Source organism: Drosophila simulans, chromosome 3L, assembly GCF_016746395.2.
Source record: "Drosophila simulans strain w501 chromosome 3L, Prin_Dsim_3.1, whole genome shotgun sequence".
In the NCBI taxonomy this organism is placed as follows: Eukaryota; Metazoa; Arthropoda; class Insecta; order Diptera; family Drosophilidae; genus Drosophila; species Drosophila simulans.
Genome location: NC_052522.2, coordinates 14,651,041 through 14,667,583, shown reverse-complemented (window position 1 = coordinate 14,667,583; position 16,543 = coordinate 14,651,041). Strand labels below are relative to the sequence as shown.

General features: G+C 40.0%; 1 protein-coding gene across 1 annotated transcript in view; it reads right to left on the bottom strand.

Moving 5' to 3' along the window:
• The window catches only part of LOC6738081 (echinoderm microtubule-associated protein-like CG42247), a 41,216-nt gene that overhangs the window by 18,056 nt on the left and 6,617 nt on the right, over nt 1-16,543 (bottom strand). The window lies entirely within an intron of this gene.

Below are 16,543 nucleotides of genomic sequence, written 5' to 3'. Positions count from 1 at the left end.
CGTATCCCTAAAATCGATTGAATAATATTCATGGGCGTAAAAGCAGAAACTAATCATGAGTAACCCCGAATAAACAAATCTTCTTCAATTCGATCTGGTTATAGTTCAGGAAATCGGTCAGCTTTGATGGATAAATCACGAAATGAAGTATGCATGCCCACAGCTACAAAAATATCCCTTGCGGTGTGTTTGTATGCGTGCCAAAAGAGCCGTATAACTTTCACTGGCGAAAGAGTCTCAAAGGAAAGCGCTATGGTAGAAGAGGAAGAAGTGGAGCGTGCTTGGGTTTTCCCCGCTTTTCCTCGTATTGCTTTTGTCGCTGCTTTGTTTTCCACTGTGTTGTGTTGTGTTTCCTCTGCCTTTGCCCTCTGAGACGGCCACTTTCGCTCTCCGCCTTCGGCACTCACATTCACATTCACACTCACATTCGCATTCGCATTGGTGTTTGCTAGGATTTTTGTTTGTATTGGACTTGGTGGTGCTATTGGTGTTGGCCTGCTTTTGGATTTATGTTGATGTATAGTTTTGCGGCAGGTGCGGATTGGGGCGGGAAAGCAGGGGGTAAATTGAGGTCCGTTCTTGGGCAACTTGATGTGGTAGTTTAGCTTATTGCTTTTCACTTTGAAGTGGCTTATATGGATATTTATTACCATGTCGGTTGTATTTGAATTTCCCTAGCAAGAAGCACGCGCCAGCTCTCTGACGCTCACACTTTTCTCTCTCTTTTTCTTATATGCTGCTCCGAATGCACCAGTATTTGCCTTTGATATGGTGGCCTACGGCAAATACTTCAACGTCTACGCAGCCTTTTTCCATTTCGCCTAACTTTTTCCTCTCCCATTGCTTTGTGAATGAAAATGCATGAAATACGTGGCTTTCTTTCAGGCCGGTTATTGCCCATTGCTAGGCTCACTTGCTCGGTTTTCAGTTGGGAAATTATGAAAATAATTAGCATACACCAGGAGAAAAAATCCTGGTTATTAGCTTGCATATTGCGATTGCGATTTCTGCCTGCGGTCAGTTTCGTTGCCATATTTGTTTGTGGCCACGACAGCTGCACAAATGAGTCGCGCAGAAATGGGTTTGGGGATTCTGATTTCGGGCTGCTCATTAATAATTTTATGCTCTTTTGTTTGCTTTGTGGGTGTTTGTCTGGCATTGTCACTTGGCCCGGCATTTAATGCGGTTGTCCAAACAAGTTTTGCCGAAAAGCTCGGAAGCTCGGCTCGGAAAATGCTGAATATGCGACACCGCAATTATGTGTTGCCTACTTATGGGGATGGCCCACAGGGCGTATGAGAGTTGCCACGCTGTTGCTTGCTACAAAGTGTGTATGCGAATCAAAATTTGTGAAATCATATAGGTTCGTGAAAGGCGTGAATAGTGTGCAATAACCAACTTTCTATTTTACCATGTTCAAGATATGTAATCCTTTCAATTACATAGAGAATGTAATTGGAAATAGTAAACGGAATATTTTCGACAATTTTTAACCATTATTTTAAGCTAATAATTTGCTATTCTAGCATTATTTGAATAAAACGATAAAAATGTTGTATGGCTAGTTTTTACACACATATTTATAGCCGCCCAAAAATCACGCATAAGCAGATGCATAAGTAGAGCACATTTGTTCTTCATTTGCAATTTATATTCCAAAATTCATAGCATAAACTCAGTCTTTAATGCCAGCTCAGTTTACCTCACATTTATCTTGAAGGTTAGCGTCAAGATTAATTTTGTTAGCTCGACCTTTTTGGCCATTTGTGCTTGTTGCCTTTCGTTTCTCGGAGCGTGTCGAAATAAATCGTCTTAGTTCTGTTGGCTTGCTTTGACTTTAATTGAATTAAATTGATTTTGCTCCACTTGCCAGCCGGCAGTCATCAATTGCCAGACGCCAGGTGAGAATGAGCTGCTCCTGTTGCCAACGCACTTGATATAAATAGAATTTTCTAATCTAGCCCCCTCGCACCGCAAATTTGACATGACAATCAACTCAACTTGGACACGTATTAGAGACGCACACACTTACTTAAACACACACACAGGCACACCCTCACTGCGATCCAATGTTTATGTTTTTCCAATCAATTGTGTCACAAACATGGCTATGAAAATAAATACGACCCAAACCACCCACAGGACATTCTGTTACTGTTGTGCTCCGAACGGATAAACATAGACACGCACACAGGGACTTAGATACAGATACATTTGATGGCCATTCTCTGGCATAAAACAATAACAAAAGCGTGTTCAACGTGGACAATGAACCGAAAATGAAAATGAAAACTCGCCGAAATTGATAGATACATAGATACAAGTTCGGTTGATGGGATAGCGGGATAGTGGGATCCGTGGCATATGAAACTGCAATTTACAGCCATTGTGTGACGGTCATTCAGTGATTGTTTGGACAGTGGCACAAAAGTGATTGACTGCGCACACAACTTTTAAGTGGAAACTCGATTGCTCACTCTATTTGACTTGTGGCCACAGTGGGAAAAGTTTGTTCAAGTTTAACGACTGTCATATTTGCTGACGGTGCTATAGAGGTGAACATTTGCGGTGAAGTTTGATTCCTGTGAACAGTGGTGCAATGTCAGGAAAACATTTTTAATCGGCAAAATAGACGTTATTGCATGCAGACGATTTTAAAGATTGCCTAACTATTCCTCTATATAACATTTATAATCCAATGTTTATAATTAATTCAAGCAATGCATAAAATATTTATTTTTAAGGCATTAATTTCTGTAATTAATTACAATCTTAGGAAAATTAAACATGTATTTTTTAAGAAATATAATTAACAAAATACAACAAAAATTCCTCTAAAATGTTGTCGTTTTTTGAACTTAATTATTTATTTCCCACTCATGTTTGGCTTCACTGTACTCAGAAAGTGATGGTAATACCACGCAAATGCGTAGCTGCCATTTTCATTGCCGCTCTGTTCAGTTTATGGAAATTCGAAATATTTTCATAAAAGCCACAAGAACGGCCAGAATAATTCACATTTTGGCCATGCGATGACATCGCATGCATTTTTTCCCAGCCCGAATTTTCCCGTAAGTACGTTTTTCTGTGTTTGCTGGGAATTGCTAGTGGGTCCACACCACTGGGGGCCATGTTTTCAATTTCCATTGTTGCTGTCATGTCTGCACTGCACTAGGATCCACCACTATCACCACCTCCACATCCGCCTCCATTTCGAGGCTCAAGTTGTTAATAAAAATTTACCGATTTTTGGACGTCGCAAGAATGATTACTGCCACACTGCACACAATTTAAAGTTTTCTCCGCTCATACATAAATCAGCGAAAGGAAAATCCTTCTCGAGGGCTCCGAGGAAACGCGCACGACAAAAAATATTGTCCGCGAAAGTTGGCCGATTCGATGCGATGCGTGCAAAGTTGTTTAGTGAGGAACTTGAACTGGACGCGGCCGAAACTAAAGTTGGCCAAAACTGAACTTGGCCAAAAACGCTAAACGCAAAATGGTACAAAGTGTGCCATGGCGGTGGTTTCGGGTTGGTCGACGGTAAAATTAATAAAAGTCGTAATAATACTCGCAATTTCCTTTTAGCGCCGCCCTGCCATCGCGCATTTTCCTTTGGCTTTGTTTCCTTTGCCTTTTGCATAATTTTTTCAGTAAAATATATATGTACATGCCGACATACATATATAGATATATTTTCCTTGGCTTTTCCCTCGCTGTGTGGAAATTCCACAGCTCTTTTTCCGATGCTGGACGTTGAGAAGTTTTTGATTTAAATAGTTTGGCCTGGCATTTTACTGCTTGCTTGGCTGGAATTTTTTAGCTGCCATCGACTCCTACAAGTCCCTATTATTTTTATTGTGTTTTCTCGTTCGGATTCCTCGTCTGCCACGGGCGGATTATTATTAGTAAACATTATGGACAAGGTTAGGTCATGATGTATATAGGTTTTCCCGCCCCATTCCCGCTTCTCAAGCGGAAGTTGGCCAGCCGGGGCTGACTTATCGTCGCCATTTCAGCGACGAGTATTCGTGCATAAATAATTTGTTAGGCATTTATTATTTGTTTTAGGTGTAAATATTTCAAGCTCACAAGTGAACCGGCCTGCAGAAAAGAGGTCGAGGTTTATAGCTTAATTATTCCCATGCATGAAACGAGCCTGCTTTAAGCCTCCTCCGTTTCCAAGAAGGAAGAAATTTCTTCCCGCTATTGTTCGGTAACCCCTTTGTACGGTCCCGGGCTTTTTTTTATTTCCTCCCAGCACACACGCATATTATACATAATTTTTTATGATTTATAAAATGTTTGCTTGTGCGTCTGCACGGGAAGAGGAGTGGTATAATTTTAATTATTTCCTACATGTGCGCGGTTTATTAATGGTCACGTCAGCTCAGCTCGGCTTACACTTCTTTTTGGTTTGGCTTGGCTTGTCCCTAACCTCTCGCTTTTTAATGGAGGTCAACTTTAGTTGGACAAAAAAAATGCATAAAGATTTATTGCATTTGACAAGTTTTTGTTAATGATTATGGCACGTGCTTTGGTAGCCGTTTTTGCCAAGGTTTGGCGAACCCTTTATCTACTTTAATTTACAATCCCCTTGGAGGAAAGCAATAACCTTTCAAGGATGTAGTTTGTGTGCTTACACAGAACAAAATATATGAATTACAGTAAATTTGAATACTACAAGGGTGCCATTTGTTCAAAAATTAAAAATGGTCGGTTATAATATCTAAAGAAATTTGATATATATTAACAATAAATTTAAAATAGGTCTGGATATCCAACTATTACTGTATATATTTTTTACCGACATCTGAAAACTAGTTGATTGATTTGGTATCAATTTAAAATCTATGTTTTTAGAAACTTTCGAGGATATGCGCATAATTGATTCCACTGTTACTTTTCTGGAAGTACAAGTAGAAGGCAGTGGGTTTTCTTACTTTATCAGGTAAATATTCAATATCCTGAGACATGTGTGTCCTTTGCCATCGAAGTCACGCACTGTCAATAAATTAATATAAATGTCACTTGCCAGACTGCATCCCATAAATTTTTCAATCATTTCGACAACGCAGCAGTTTTTCCACCCTGGACCACGCCCACTTTATATGCCTGCGGATGCGAAGGAGGTGTATCCCGGTGGAAATACCATTACACGGGAGCACAAAACTGATTTGAATTTAATTACTTGCTTGGCATATTTTGTTATTTTTCCGTAGACCGTTAAACGTTATGCAAATTGCTTCGACTTACAATACAAGAAAATGTTTCTTTTCTGTTGCCACTCGCTGACAAATTGTTGATGAACGTTGAATATATATTTTCTTTTGTGGTGGTGCCAAGTGGGAGGGAACGAGTGGGCGTGGTGGGTTGGGGGGGAGGTGGGGCTTAGGAGGTGTATGGTATCCGTAATTGCATTTGCGTGCCGGAGAGCGGGAGACGTTAATGAGCGCTACCGAAACGCGCTGGAATGTCAGCCTTAGTAAATCATCATGCCAAAAGCAACGGCCAGCCTTGACGTTTTGCCATAGGAAGGTGATGGGTGGGCTAGTGGGTGTTTGGTGGGTGGATTGGACATGGTCACAGATATGGTGAGGCTGCGTGGGTGGGCGGGTTCTCAATGCAGGGTGTGGTCCTCTCACACTCACATGCATATCACATGTGTCCTTAGCATAGCCAGTGACATTTTCTGCTCCATTATTTTCATCATGTCTGACAGACGACATTTCAACATGCAACTAGCAACTAACGGGGGCAGCTAACACATACCGCCTTTCCATCTCGCATTTCCCATTTTACACGGCTCTCCCCTACAGTAACACGTATGGTAAGTGTAACTCGAACTGCGAAGTGTACACAGCGAGAAATGGTGCGACACTTTCAGTATGTTCTTATCAACGGTGAGAATTTATGAACTGTAAATCTTAAAAGGTTATGATTAAGAATTAAAAATATTTTTCAGACTTTATCCTCACACTTCTACTTGCTAAGTAACGGCTGTCTGAGAGCCTTTTTTCTTGATTTATATTTTTAATTAAAACACATTTTACCGTTTAATTTTTCCCAGTGCAGTGCATCTGGAAAGTGCTGCCAAGCTGGCTCGCCACACCACTCCCACTTCTGCTCAAGTCGGCCATTTCGTCCTGTCTGCTTTAGACACCAATATATTATGCCATTGTCATGGTGTGCGTGCGCGTGTATCTGTCTGCGGTGTGTATGTGTGAGTGGCAGTTCCCTGTTGCATGTGCCCTGCACGAGTGTGCAGTGCCAGAAACCCTCACTAGTGCCTATTGGTACCCTCTCATCCATCCATCCACCCACTAGATTTCACAACTCTCAGGGGTCCTTCGTCCTTCCGACTCCTTCTTACGCATTCAGCCCATCTCATTCGTTTAGGTCGAGTCAGCATTTTGCATTGCAAATATTTATACCCTACTTAGTTTGAGTTTTATGTGCGAGCCCATAGAGTTTGTCCTGACTGCAACGGCTTGGAATCGGGAATTGGACTGAGTGTGAAATTCAGACAGTCAAGTTAGATTAGCATGAAAGGATACAACCGCATTTACAAATTAGAGCTGTCTGTAATCGGAATTTCCACGTAAAATTCTGGAAATCCCCTTACAGAACAAGCTTTCTAATTAGAAAGGTGGGGCTTACATTTTGTTTTTGCAAAAATTCTTAAATTTTGTATTAAATTCTTTACTAATAAGTCAAAAATAATAATAAATAATAATTAATAAATAAATTATAGAAAACCAAAATTTCTTTTTTTTTTTTAAATTATTATATATACTTAAATACTTAAATAATTGAATTTTGTTCAACGGATCGTTGAACCTTAATAAGGAGTTCACTTATTCCAATATGTTTAGTTTTTCTAAAATATATAAAAAATACCTATCTAAATTAACATTAATCTTAATGAACTTTTAGACTCCTTATAATTTAAATAATATTTTTAGCACTTTCACTAAACAGCAATCTTTACTGTTCGAGGACCGTTTGTCCTTGTACATTTTAGGAGCTTCGTTTGGTTTGACGTGCCATTTTTGCAACACCACATGCCATGCAATTAATTTGGAGCAATTGCACGGCATCGAAAATAATATACAGAGATGGAATATTGTAAATGCCATCTAGACATATTTTGCATGCAAATTTGACACTTTTTGCCTCATTATTTGACGCCATAATAATAATTTTGTGCCGGGCAGAATGCCAGCAGCATATTTCATTTAATGCCAGCGTGTGTGTGAGTTAATAAGGAAATATCCTTTTACACATGTGACCCTAATAATTTCCCCGAGTTCTTAGGTTCTGAGAGCAGGCTGCATTACTAATAATAATGCCATTGTATGCATGCGTATCTGTGTGTGTGTCTGTGTGATGATGCGGTGGTATTGGTGGGGTATTTTGTGCTGTGTTGTGATTTATTGCATTCGTGTGCCAGATTTTACAAATGTAATGCGCCACACTATGGCACCGATCCCTTGCCATCCCACTCCACCCCCGCCGCCATCATGCATATGCAAAGTTTCGAATATTTTGCCTTGGAAATGTGTCACAGTGTGCGTGTGTATCTGTGTGGCATATAAGGGGGTGTGTATATCCGTATGAGTGTGTGTGTGGAGGAGTTCTCGCATAAATATTCCGTACGGAGTCATATTTCTTTCTTTCGTTTTGTATGCGCTCCACTCCTTCAAAGTGGCGTGGACATACGTGTCGGAATTATTTGACTTCCGTTTTCCCCGTTCCGTTTCCGTTTCGCCTCTTTTCGGCTTCAGTTTCATTGTCAGCTTTCGGCTTGGGCATAAGATGAATATGAAATTTTTATTAGCTGGCAAAAGTTGTAAATGCAAATTTGTTAACCGAACCGTACAGAGGTCTCCTGTTGCTCACAGGATCGGATCACCTGGCGCATGATGTAAGCGGAACTTGTCAATTCACAGAGCATAAAAATGCGGATTTCTTGAATTCATTCATATGCCACAGAATCATTTGCGCAATCTTGAAACTAAAATGCTGTCAGTCGATGGCAAATGCACACAGAATCTGTGAAACTGTGAACTGTGATGGCCTTCTCTTCAGTTATTACGTATACGCACTCAAACACACTCACACACGTGCAATCGAAATGGGAAAAGGAAACTATCTGTGGCAATGCGCATAACTATGCATAATTGTTGTAAAATGTCGGAGCTCGAAAATCTGATAAATTATAACTAAAAAGTTTTTGAGTGCGCCAGCAGAATTTTAAGCAATTCCAGCCACGCCCAGCTGGGCAACAAAGGCAAATGGCCCCCGTTCCATTCGAAAGTGTAACTGAATCCCATGCAAAAGCCGAAAGTTGAAACATATTCAATTTATGACTTTAGATGAAAATTCCCCCAGCATTTAAATCACTTATGCACTTAATCAGTGCACTTAAAATGCAAGAGAAGTGCCACAGCAGAGACACTCTGACAGAAGCTATGGCAAGAAATTTGCAATCGTTTCGCAGGCACTTGTTAACAACGTTTTTTGGCAAGACCTTAAAATTCAAAGACCGACTGCGTTACAAACTGAAATATACTTTTAATATATTAAAATTATAATATAATATATTTTTCTACCATTTATACATTCAAATTGATTTAAATTATAATAGTTAAGAAACTGGATGTGGTAATGAAAAAAAAGACATAAGAATGAAACAAATTAAATTATAAAATATAAAATGGTTAAAAAATTAAGCATTTTTAAGAAAAAAATAAAAATATTAAGAAATTTCGTTTGGGTATGATAACAAGTACCGCAATTTTTTTTTAATATCCAAAATGATCAAAAATTATTATAAAATGTGCCGCAAAGTACTTTCATTGTCTTTATTCTTTCTGTACTTTGCTGATCGGTGTATTGGTTGGAGTGCGTGTACGCCATTTGGTTTTAGATTGCTTTTGGGGTAGCCAAGAGAAAATGTTGACACTTTTGATTACGCAGTATAATAGTGTCCCCACCCCGAAATTCCCACTGCCACTCCCCTAAGTTTCGCCTCGATCAACAATCGATATGCGAGGGAAGTTATTCGAAGTGTATATTTACATGTGAGGTCTGCAGGAATGCATTCACAGCCGACTCCTTGGCCCAGAAATCACGTAGGGTCGCCTTCTCCGGCGGCTCCCTCTGCGGATAAGCGGTCATCTCCGTTGTGGTCGATTCGGCGTACATCGATGTTGATTGCGATTACACTTACAATGCCAATTACACCGAGACGCACACGCATACAAAGGCGGGCGCCGTATACCGTCACACTCTGACTCGGACTACTTAGCCTAGTTTTGGACAATATATATTTTTTTTTTGGCTATACCACCACACGCCTTGACTCGAATTTGGAAACAAATGAATTTAGAGCACGTGACAATTTGCGCCTTGATTTATGCGCCAAGGTTTTCTCGACGCTTATTTATGCTATATTTATTTTCGGGCGTAATTTGAATAATACGTCCGTATAAAAAAGCATTTATCACAGTTGATATAATTAATGTCACTTGCACAACAAATGTTAAATATGAATTTGCACAACTGCGTCAGCCACCGAGTCAAGGAAATATTTTCGGAAATTAAATCGCTGGCTGAACGATTTCGGGCGCGTGGGCAGAGTCCTTTCAAAAGAGGTCCTTCGGCCGGAGAGTTTTCCATGTAACCGCATTAGTCGCTGCTAGACACCAAACTGTGCCTACAGTCGTGCTGAAAAGTTTGGTCAGGCGCGTTTTCCAAACCGCAGGCCACAGCAAACAATATGACGCAAAATATTGCACCGCATACATAAACATAAGCCAAGGGGGTCGGAAAATCCAGGGGACAGCGACGGAAAATCGCTGGGTGGAGGGGCAAGGAGATGGCTGACGTAGAAGAAGAAGCAGCAGCGTCTTGTCACATTGCGCCTGTATGTGTGACATGGTCTAATGGCATTTCCAAATAGCTTAGCGCAAAAACTTCATACGACCGTCACTCACTCACACAGGCGCTTTTCACAAAGACTCACTTACACTCTCTCAACTTGTCAGGCCATCAACAACGACAACAGCAACAACAACAACAAGAATAACACCAACGACAGGAACCCCAACGAACAGTTACAACAACAACAGGGCAACAACAATGGCGACGTTTCAATTGCATTTCCGTTTGTACCAGTTTTCATTTCAAAACTCATAAGTTTCAGACGACATCAACGACGAGGACGTGACCAGCGGGCTCGTCCTCTTCGCCTAGCCACTTCTTCTTCTTACACTTGAAAAAATATCCCACGAATATGTAAGGAATTCATAATTTTTGTCAATGCTACATATTCCAATATAACACCTAAAGTAAAAACTTCAAAATTCATAACTCAAAAAGCAATATGCACAGATAAACAAAAATGTGATTGATTTGATAACTGATTTTATATTTTCGTTCTATATTTTGGGTAAATTACATTATAAAGTACAATTATAGTTCCTGTAAATTCATTTCACTGCATCGAAGGGAACACACTGCGGTTGGGAGCGCGGGACAACTGTTTGCAAATTCTAAAAAGTTTTCAATATGTTTGACGACGTGTGCCACACACAATGGGTGGAAAACACTTTTTGCTTATTTAAGCGAAGGTGGAAAATAGCGCAGTTAACTCGCAGGTAAACGGGAAAGTTTTCATTCGGAAATAATGGATGGATAAGAACAACGATTATCCAAAACCACGCACTATGCTTGTATTTAAATATCAGCCTAATATTTTAAAAAAGTTATTTTATTAAAAACTTGGAATATTACAATTTAAGTTTCTTTCGAAATGTTAAGCTTTATCTAACTGTTGTTATTTTGTTTAATCGTCAATGAGATAAATCAAAAAGTAAAAAAATGTGCAAAAATGGATGAGGTTTTTTAAACATATTACATTTTCCTATACTCATTTGATAGTACAGCAAAAACTAACAGATGAATTAATGTTTGTAATTTTAATAAATCACATGCTCTAAATTAATATTTTAAGCAACATTTAATTTTGATTTTTTACGAATAAAAAGCTAAGGGAAAAGAGCATAATTATGACACGAAAAAATAAATTATTGCCCTCGCTTAAAAGCAATCTCGATAACCTTTAATGTAATTAAATCATCCACATATGGTTATTATTAAATCTGAGCTTAAAGTTTCTTCTTATTAAAAATATATTTTTCATTATAAAGAAGCAACGTTATTCAGCCAATTTTTGACTACCCCAAAAAGTATGGTATAAAAGGTGGTCGAGTAATACCGATTTGGTGTGTTTTTTATCGGACCTACTACCATTTAGTTCCCTTGTGCAGCGGGCCAGCTCTCTCAAGTGAAAGTTGTTGTCTGAGGGAAAAACAACAGAAGTATGCCCCTCAACCCGGAACCCATAACCCCGCAGACCCCGTAACCACTATCCTGGTACTTCCACTTTACCACTTGAGCCGCTTGACAACTTTCACCATTAGCGGAACAACGGACAGACAACACCAGCACACTCACAATATGGCACACACAAGTCGATTTCGTAGTCAGCGCCATCAATTCGAGCTGAAGACATTCCCCAGCCGCTTTTCCAGCTTTTCCAGCCCCCACCCAAAGACCCCCTTTCTGGAGGCCTGTGTTTTATTGCTCTGTGCGCTTTGAGGGCGACAGGAATGTTTGCCGAGTGCTTTACAGCACCACGGTCCGATGGATTGAGTTGTTTTGCATAGTTTAAAGTCGAGTGACGTCAGTCACAAAATTATGAAAATATTATATCCAGTGGGCTGCATTCGTAACGCCGGCAAATTCAAAAAGATGTGGGTGTACGAGTGTAAATAATTTATTTATTCCTTTATGCCTTTTGGGGAAAAACCGTTTAGACGACTTCCCTGGCTGCGAGGAATTTGTTGTCATTTATTACAGTTGCTGCCAGTTGGCCACTTGCTTTTTTGGCAACAGCCGAGTCCGTGTTGCCAAACGTAGAGCGAATAAACAAATAGCCAAATAACCGAAAAAAAATCCCAACAAATTCTAATTACTGTCATTTGGCTCTGGTCTAAGTTTTTCTCGGAGTTTGCGGCTTGGTTCTTGGCAACTTGTGCTCTGGACCAGCATAAATTGGCTTCCGAGCAGCCAAAAAGTTCGGCGCTTCGCTCTCCTTTTGATTAAGTTAATATATTTTAATTTTGTTTTATGGTCACGGGAAGTAGTAAAAACGAGTGAAATTATTACAGATCATTGAAAACAAAACAACAGTCGTTTACCATTTATGGACCCCTTAAAGTGGATTACTTCTGCGGCCGTTTCAATAAAGGGGGCAAATGAGGAAAAGAGCGAGTATCTTCGATGATTTAAATGGCCAATTCTAATTTCCCTCTTGTAAAAGGGGTAAGCAAATAAGTTCAACCCTTTTTATGTAGCTCACTCGATAAACTTTTATAGTTTCTCCACCGCTACTGGCACTCGGAAACCTTCCAGTTTCAACAGTTTAAACTGTCCTCGGCTATTTATTCAACACGCCGGCTCCTTGTTGTTGCTGGCGTTGCAATTAAAAACGCTGATATATGTTCTTTTTACAATTCAATAAATTTACGCAATGCTTTACTGTTGCCAGTCAACCCGGCGAACCTTCTCCATTCCCCTGGCTTTTAATGCAATATTTGTGTTCGCCTGTGCGCGCTTTTTGTATACAATTTATTTTGACTCTGTGGCGCGGCGAAACGATTCAGAATCTTGCAAACCAATGACAGTTTAATTAATTGCCGCACTGTAATGCGTTTTAAATTGTCATGTTTATACAGAAAAATCCAGCGAGGGCCTCTGTATTGGTCCAGCACGTCCTTTCTGCTTGTGGGCGAGTGGCAGGACAAGAGCTCACGGCATGTCCTTTTATTGCGAGTGTGTGGGTGGCTTAATGCCTGATTGTGGGACAATGAGGGAAATTGCCAGTAATAAAGCAATGGCATTATATTTTCAATGTGTGTAGAAACTATCTGTGTGTATGTAATAATTTAAATCTGTTATTCAAAATAAGCTTCTAAAAATATATAATCGTCTGATATTATTTTAGTGCTAAATAAAATTGCTGAAAAAGCTGAAATGCTCCAAATGAAATCAAACATATTATTTAACCCAAACAAATGGAGAGGAATACCCTACGACTATTTAACTTTTATTTTATTTTAGAAGCTCCCTTTTATTTAATAGCACATAACAGGCACATTTAATAACTCAATGGCGAAATTAACCCATGGTAGGCCATTTATGGGCATGAATGTTTGCGGGCAGTAGTATGGCTGGCTGGTAATATTGTTTTTCATTTGTGTTTCATTGTTTTCAATAATTTTTATTATTGTCCGGAGCTGTTTTTCGATTTCAACACCTACATATTTTCATAGGAACTCGCACATGCGGTCGCTGCTGTCCCGACACCCGCAACCCGCCTCCCTTATTGCTAGTGCAATTTCAATGGCCGCAAACTACAACAATGAGCCATTTAAATGTCAACCACAATGAGGATCGGGTAAACATATATATGAATATTCACATATTTATGCACCGCACTCGTGCAAATGTGTGCGTTAAGCCACGGCATGCAACTGCTCTGATTTGATAAGACGCTTAAGTGCTTCGGTTGGACTAATTTATTAAAGTGCTTTATTAATGCCCTTACGAAATCCCAGCCCCAATTGCGTCGAGGCATCTGGATGCTCCTAATTGTTAGTCCTGCCCGAAGGAAAACTATAGCAGGCCAACAACAATGGCGGTCTGGGTCACATTTTCCAAGCCAATGCGCCTGCAACACGGCGAATGCGTAATATTAATAGGCGTCTTCGTAAGCAAAATTCTCTTGGCTCCCCGCCCAAGTTTCCATGGTTGTTGCTACTGCTGTTGCTGTAGCTTTTGCCATAATTGCAAAACGCCTTAAGGCTATAGACGCGTTCGAGCCCATACATATGTCCATACATATGTAAACACATAATTATGACTACAGAGGGTTGACCAAGGACTCTTAAGGAATAAATGTTGTCGAATAATACGTATTGATGCTGATTATCGTTTTCAATAAGTCAGTGATATGGAAATTCGTATCGAAGATCAAAATATTGTATAAAATATCAAGGGAATTTTATTATCACGAAGCTATTAGTGCATACGTTGTATCTTTACAAGCCTAATAGCTTACACGATATTTTGTTTTATTAATTTTATATACAGCTTTAAAAAAAAAGTGAGAGGTTTTTTTTGGTTTCTGGAACAAACTGCAAAAACTTCCCTCTGCCGTGTAGACAACATTTCCGCCTGCTGCATCTTCATTATGTGCGACCAAATTAAACACATATACGTAATACATGTCCTCAATCGAGCACGCATATTGTTCAACAATTTGGCGACTCAATTCGAACTTGACTCCAATTAGATTCGAAGGCGTGACACAAATTGTTTGTTATTGTTCCCGGCCTGAAAGCCATTTAATTATCCAATAGTAATGTAATTTTTCAATAATCGAATCTATCCGCAGAACGGAGCAATTATTTCGGGCCTTTTCATACGACCTGATTGGCAAACAAATTTAAATGAAAAAGTGCAAAAGGACAGAAAAAATGGCAGCGAACAACAAATTAAGAATGCGATGAAAGGCGGCAATTAAACGGTAAAAATCCGGTGGCTGGCATGGCATTTCGCTCGGAAACTCCCCACCATCCTTCTGCCACTCCAGATTCTCGATGTGAATCCCCTGAATATCCTGATGCTGCAGCAGTTACGTGTGCCAACTGTCAATGCAATCAGTAGCCGTAATGCTGCACCGGCGGACAACTCAAAAATGTAAATCAAGCATGGCTCTGATGACGTAGTCAGAAAATCATTAAAATGAGCCCACAATGGCACCAGTAGATCCTGCCGAGAAGAGTCAGCAGCGGTCAACAATGCCAGGACAGCAGAAAACAACAAAAAATGGCCAGTCTGTGTTTATATTTGTGTCGAGCAATTAAAAAATCATTGCAGCAGCAGCAAACAAGCTGGAAAAGTTAAGGAGTTTCGAACTGTGGAGTGATCAGGAATTATTTTAATATATATATATTAATTAATATACTCGTAAATATTCTATGAAGTTCTGTACAGTTTTCAATATATTTTAAGCAATGAATTTATGAAATATATATATTTTTATATTATTGTATAATTAAAATAAATAGCCGCGCTTAAAACATTTGAGTTATATACTGCTCTATAAATTAATCAATAAATCAGAAAATTCTGGCGTGTTGCCTTTTTTTAGAGTATGAATATCCATCGGATCAAAATAATTATAAGTACATTATTTTCCAAATTTATATTCCCCTGCTCACCACTCGTTCAGTGGGTATTGAGTATAAAATCCTCTTGTAATTGTGAAGCAGACGCGTTGTACACACACAAACGCGCATTACTCATACGCCCGGTTGACTTGCACCTTTTGTTAAATTTGCGAAGTGAATGGAGGGGTGGGGTGCAGGGCTAAAGGGTTGGGAGGGGCAAAAGGCAGCTCTGGAGGCAACTGAGATTTTGTCGTGGCGCTGTAAGTGAAAAGGATCACGACCACGCAAATGCGCAATTTATGTCGTCAGGTGCAGTCAACGGACACAGTTGTCCCGGCCCCTCATCGCCATTTAACCCCCTTTCACCTCGTCTTTACCACCCCAATCCTTACCCCACCTGTTAGCCATAGTCAACTATCTGAGCCCACACCATCGCCATCGCCATCGCCATCGCTCGCCAGCTGGTTCATCCACATTTCACATCCCTGGCGCGTGCAACACGTAAATGGCAGCGAAATTTATCAAACGCTTTATAGCCCAAAGGCAAGTTCCGAAGTTTTTGGCTTTCTGCGGTGTGGAAAAGCGATGAGGGCGGGAAACCTGGGAAATAACGCAGACGAGACGGTGGTTTGTGGGGTTTAATCTTGTTCACATGTCACTGCAGCTTGTTTGGTCATAAGTTGGCCGCCTTGGCAGGCAAAAAAAAATAATAATAATAATTGACGTGAAATCTGGTCGCTCTCCATTCGCCTTTTGCCCACTGCCACCGCCGATTACCACCCACTGCCCACTTTATATGCAGTTAATTACAATGGCGCTGACCTTGCGTGCTGCATGCCCCGCATTTTGGCTTTTGTTCTCTTGGCATGCCGCTCACGTTTGTGCCAAAAATCTTAATTTCTTTGCGGCTCTGCGTGTCCATTTTTCTTGGCCAACCGGGTTTTGGGGTGCAGCAGGAAAAGCAAAGCAAAGGAAAGTCCTGGCCATCATTCATAATTGGCGTGCTGCACCTTTAAGGCGTATTTATGGCACAGTGGCATTATCGGTCAGCAGAATTCTGGGCACTGGGCTGGTTGCTAAATTGCACGATATATATCTAATTTCAGCGCTAAATTGGCCAGCAAGGAGAATTCAAATGGAATTTCATATTGCGGTCAAGAAAAGAGAAAGGCTTGTAAATGACATTGCAACTGCATTCAAAGGTGTGGTGGCAGAAGAACAAAATAAATTAAATAAAA